Here is a 5,713-nt window from a genome sequence, read left to right as displayed (position 1 = left end):
TCTATAAGTTTCAGTGTCTCTGGTTTTATGTGGAGTTCCTTTATCCACTTAGATTTGACCTTAGTACAAGGAGATAGGAATAGATCAATTCGCATTCTTCTGCATGATAAGCGCCAGTTGTGCCAGCACCATTTGTTGAAAATGCTGTCTTTTTCCACTGGAGGGTTTTTGCTCTCTTGTCAAAGATCAAGTGACCATAGGTGTGTGGGTTCATCTCTGGGTCTTCAATTCTGTTCCGTTGGTCTACTTGTCTGTCACTATACCAGTACCATGCAGTTTTTATCACAATTGCTCTGTAGTAAAGCTTTAGGTCAGGCATGGTGATTCCACCAGAGGTTCTTTTATCCTTGAGAAGAGTTTTTGCTATCCTAGGTTTTTTGTTATTCCAGATGAATTTGCAGATTGCCCTTTCTAATTCGTTGAAGAACTGAGTTGAAATTTTGATGGGGATTGCATTGAATCTGTAGATTGCTTTTGCAGGATAGCCATTTTTCAATGTTGATCCTACCAATCCATGAGCATGGGAGATCTTTCCAACTTCTGAGATCTTTAATTTCTTTCTTCAGAGACTTGAAGTTCTTATCATACAGATCTTTCACTTCCTTAGTTTAGTCACACCAAGGTATTTTATATTATTCGTGACTATTGAGAAGGGTGTTGTTTCCCTGATTTCTTTCTCAGCCTGTTCATCCTTTGTGTAGAGAAAGGCCATTGACTTGTTTGAGTTAATTTTATATCCACCTACTTCATTGAAGGTGTTTATCAGGCTTAGGAGTTCTCTGTTGGAATTTTTAGGGTCACTTATATATACTATCATATCATCTGCAAAAAGTGATATTTTTACTTCTTCCTTTCCAATTTGTATCCCCTTGATCTCCTTTTGTTGTCTAATTGCTCTGGCTAGGACTTCAAGTACAATGTTGAATAGGTAGGGCGAGAGTAGACAGCCTTGTCTAGTCCCTGATTTTAGTGGGATTGCTTCCAGCTTCTCACCATTTATTTTGATGTTGGCTACTGGTTTGCTATAGATTGCTTTTATCATGTTTAGGTATGGGCCTTGAATTCCTGATCTTTCCAAGACTTTTATCATGAATGGGTGTTGGATTTTGTCAAATGCTTTCTCTGCATCTAACGAGATAATCATGTGGTTTTTGTCTTTGAGTTTGTTTACATACTGGATTACATTAATGGATTTCCGTATATTGAACCATCCCTGCATCCCTGGGATGAAACCTACTTGGTCAGGATGGATGATTGTTTTGATGTGTTCTTGGATTCGGTAAGCGAAAACTTTATTGAGTATTTTTGCATCGATATTCATAAGGGAAATTGGTCTGAAGTTCTCTATCTTTGTTGGGTCTTTTTGTGGTTTAGGTATCAGACTAATTGTGGCTTCATAGAATGAGTTGGGTAGAGTACCTTCTGTTTCTATTTTGTAGAATAGTTTGTGAAGAACTGGGATTAGATATTCTTTGAAGGTCTGATAGAACTCTGCACTAAACCCATCTAGTCCTGGGCTTTTTTGGTTGGGAGACTATTAATGACTGTTTCTATATCTTTAGGCGATATAGGACTGTTTAGATCATTAACCTGATCTTGATTTAACTTTGGTACCTTGTATCTGTCTAGAAACTTGTCCATTTTATCCAGGTTCTCCAGTTTTGTTGAGTATAGCCTTTTGTAGAAGGATCTTATGATGTTTTGGATTTCTTCAGGATCTGTTGTTATGTCTCCCTTTTCATTTCTGATCTTGTTAATTAGAAGAATTTTTTCCCTGTGCCCTTTAGTGAGTCTGGCTAAGGGTTTATCTATCTTGTTGATTTTCACAAAGAACCAGCTTCTTGACTGGTTGATTCTCTGAATAGTTCTTCTTGTTTCCACTTCGTTGATTTCGCCCCTGAGTTTGATTATTTCCTACCTTCTACTTCTCTTGGGTGAATTTGCTCCCTTTTGTTCTAGAGCTTTTAGGTGTGTTTTCAAGCTGCTAATGTGTGCTCTCTCTAGTTTCTTTTTGGAGGCACTCAGAGCTATGAGTTTTCCTCTTAGAAATGCTTTCATTGTGTCCTATAAGTTCAGGTATGTTGTGGCTTCATTTTCATTAAACTCCAAAAAGTTCTTAATTTCTTTCTTTATTCCTTCCTTGACCAACGTATCATTGAGAAGAGTGTTGTTCAGTTTCCACGTGAATTTTGGCTCTTTATTATTTATTTTGTTATTGAAGTTCAGCCTTAGCCCATGGTGATCTGATAGGATGCATGGGACAATTTCAATATTTTTGTATCTGTTGAGGCTTGTTTGGTGACCAATTATGTGGTCAATTTTGGAGATGGTACCATGAGGTGCTGAGAAAAAGGTATATCCTTTTGTTTTAGGATAAAATGTTCTGTAGATATCTGTCAGATCCATTTGTTTCATCACTTTTGTTAGTTTCAGTGTGTCCCTGTTTAGTTTCTGTTTCCATGATCTGTCCATTGGTGAAATTGGTGTGTTGAAGTCTCCCACTATTATTGTGTGAGGTGCAATGTGTGCTTTGAGCTTTTCTAAAGTTTCTTTAATGAATGTGGCTGCCCTTGTATTTGGAGCATAGATATTCAGAATTGATAGTTCATCTTGGAGGATTTTTACCTTTGATGAGTATGAAGTGCCCCTCCTTGTCTTTTTTGATGACTTTGGGTTGGAAGTCGATTTTATTAGATATTAGAATGGCTACTCCAGCATGTTTCTTCATACCATTTGCTTGGAAAATTGTTTTCCAGCCTTTCATTCTGAGATAGTGTCTATCTTTTTCTCTGAGATGAGTTTCCTGTAAGCAGCAAAATGTTGGGTCCTGTTTGTGTAGCCAGTCTGTTAGTCTATGTCTTTTTATTGGGGAGTTGAGCTCATTGATATTAAGAGATATTAAGGAAAGGTAATTGTTGCTTCCTATTATTTTTGTTGTTAAAGTTGGCCTTCTGTTCTTGTGGCTGTCTTCTTTTAGTTTTGTTGAGGGATTACCTTCTTGCTTTTTCTAGGATGTGGTTTCCGTCCTTTTATTGTTTTTTTTTTCTGTTATTATCCTTTGAAGGACTAGATTCGTGGACAGATAATGTATGAATTTGGTTTTGTCATGGAATACTTTGATTTCTCCATCTATAGTAATTGAGAGTTTGGCTGGGTATAGTAGCCTGGGTTGGCATTTGTGTTCTCTTAGTGTCTGTATAACATCTGTCCAGGGTCTTCTGGCTTTCATAGTCTCTGGTGGAAAATCTGGTGTAATTCTGATATGCTTGCATTTATATGTTACTTGACCTTTTTCCCTTACTGCTTTTAATATTCTGTCTTTATTTAGTGCATTTGTTGTTCTGATTATTATGTGTTGGGAGGAATTTCTTTTCGGGTCCAGTCTATTTGGAGTTCTGTAGGCTTCTTGTATGTTCATGGGCATCTCTTTCTTTAGGTTTGGGAAGTTTTCTTCTATGATTTTGTTAAAGATATTTGCCAGTCCTTTGAGTTGAAAATCTTCATTCTCATCTACTCCTATTATCCATAGGTTTGACCTTCTCATTCTGTCCTGGATTTCCTGGATGTTTTGAGTTAGGATCTTTTTACATTTTCCATTTTCTTTGATTGTTGTGCCGATGTTCTCTATGGAATCTTCTGCACCTAAGATTCTCTCTTCCATCTCTTGTATTCTGTTGCTGATGCTCGAGTCTATGGTTCCAGATTTCTTTCCTAGGGTTTCTATCTCCAGTATTGTCTCACTTTGGGTTTTCTTTATTGTGTCTACTTCCCTTTTTAGGTCTTGAATGGTTTTATTCAATTCCATCACCTATTTGGTTGTGTTTTCCTGCAATTCTTTAAGGGATTTTTGTGCTTCCTCTTTAATGTCTTCTACCTGTTTAGCAGTGTTCTCCTGTATTTCTTTAAGTGAGTTATTAAAGTTCTTCTTGATGTCCTCTGCCATCATCATGAGATATGCTTTTAAATCCGGGTCCAGTTTTTCGGGTGTGTTGGGGTGCCCTGGACTGGGCGAAGTGGGAGTGCTGGGTTCTAATGATGGTGAGTGGTCTTGGTTTCTGTTAGTAAGATTCTTACATTTACCTTTCACCATCTGGTAATCTCTGGAGTTAGTTGTTATAGTTTTCTCTGGTTTGAGATTGTTCCTCTGGTGATTCTGTTACCCTCTATCAGCAGATCTGGGAGACTAGCTCTCTTCTCTGAGTTTCAGTGGTCAGAGCACTCTCTGCAGGCAAGCTCTCCTCTTACAGGGAAGGTGCACAGATATCTGGTGTTCGGACCTCCCTTCTGGCAGAAGATGAAGGCCCAAAACAGGACCGTTCCCAGAAGCTGTGTTGCTTTGGCCTGTCACAGAAGCTGTTAGCTTCTGTGTGCACACTCTCATCTGTGCAGACTACTTTTTGGCAGAGTCCCGGAACCAAGATGGCATCCACCGTTCCTTAGGCAAAAGCCTTCCGGGCCAGGTGGACACCTTTCCTCTGGCCAGGAAGGTGGTCAGATGTCTGGATCCCGAAAAGGGCGCTGCCTCAGAAGCTCTGTGGCTCCTGCCTGTCCCAGAAGCTGTCAGCTTCTGTGTGCACACTCTCACCTGTGCAGACTACTTTTTGGCGGAGTCCCGGAACCCTGAATGAGCTTTCTGAATATTCCCTCAGCAATTACCCTGATTAAAGGTGAGAGAGAGAGAGAGAGAGAGAGAGAGAGAGAGAAGAAGAAGAAGAAGAAGAAGAAGAAGAAGAAGAAGAAGAAGAAGAAGAAGAAGAAAGGAGAAGGAAAGAGAAAGAGAAAAAGAAAAAGAAGAAGAAGAAGAAAAAGAAGAAGAAAAGGAGGGAAGGAAGGGAGAGAGAGAGAGAGAGAGAGAGAGAGAGAGAGAGAGAGAGAGAGAGAGAAGTGAAATGAGGGCAGCTCCCCAGGTGTGTTCTCAGTTCACCATTTGCATTAGACTATTTATTTTATATGCCTTCTCTGATAACTTCAGTCTTCAAGTGTGGATCATGTTGCTGGTAGATAAAACAGTATTTAATAATGAGTTACAGATACAATACACTGAGAAACAAATTGGACCCAAACTCACATGGGGGAAGAAAATTTCTTTCCTATCACTAGGTTCAAGACTGAAGTATTTAAAATAAAACACAAATAAACAAGTTAAAAGCAGACTTATTTAATGAATTTTTGAATGGTGAGGAAGTGGTCAGAATGAAGATCTAATGAAAGAAGAAACCCTGTGTATTCTTATGATTTCAGATGATTACTGGATAGGTAGGAGGAAGCATGATTGGACAAAAAAACTATGGCAGCCTAGCATAACTGCTCCCCGAAAGACCCAACAAGCAGCTGAAGGAGTCAGATGCAGATATTTACACTGACCCAATGGACATAAGCCAGGAACCCCAGTAGTTGAATTAGGGAAAAGCTGGAAGAAGCTGAGGAGGAGGGCAACCCCATAGGAAGAACAGCAGTCTCAACTAACCTGGAACCCTGGGATCTCTCAGACACTGAGCCTCCAACCAGGCAGCATCCACCAACTGCTATGAGTCCCCTGACACATATACAGAGGACTGCCAGGTCTGGACTCAGTGAAAGAAGATGCACCTAACCCTCAAGAAACTTGAGAGCCCTGGGAGAGGGGAGGTCTGGTGGGGTGGGGTGAGGGTGGGGGTCAGGACATCCTCTTGGAGATGGGAGAGGAGGAATGGGAGGAGGAACAGTCAGAAGG

This window comes from Mus musculus, chromosome 15 (genome assembly GCF_000001635.26).
Source record: "Mus musculus strain C57BL/6J chromosome 15, GRCm38.p6 C57BL/6J".
NCBI lineage: Eukaryota > Metazoa > Chordata > Mammalia > Rodentia > Muridae > Mus > Mus musculus.
This window is presented reverse-complemented; position numbering follows the sequence as displayed.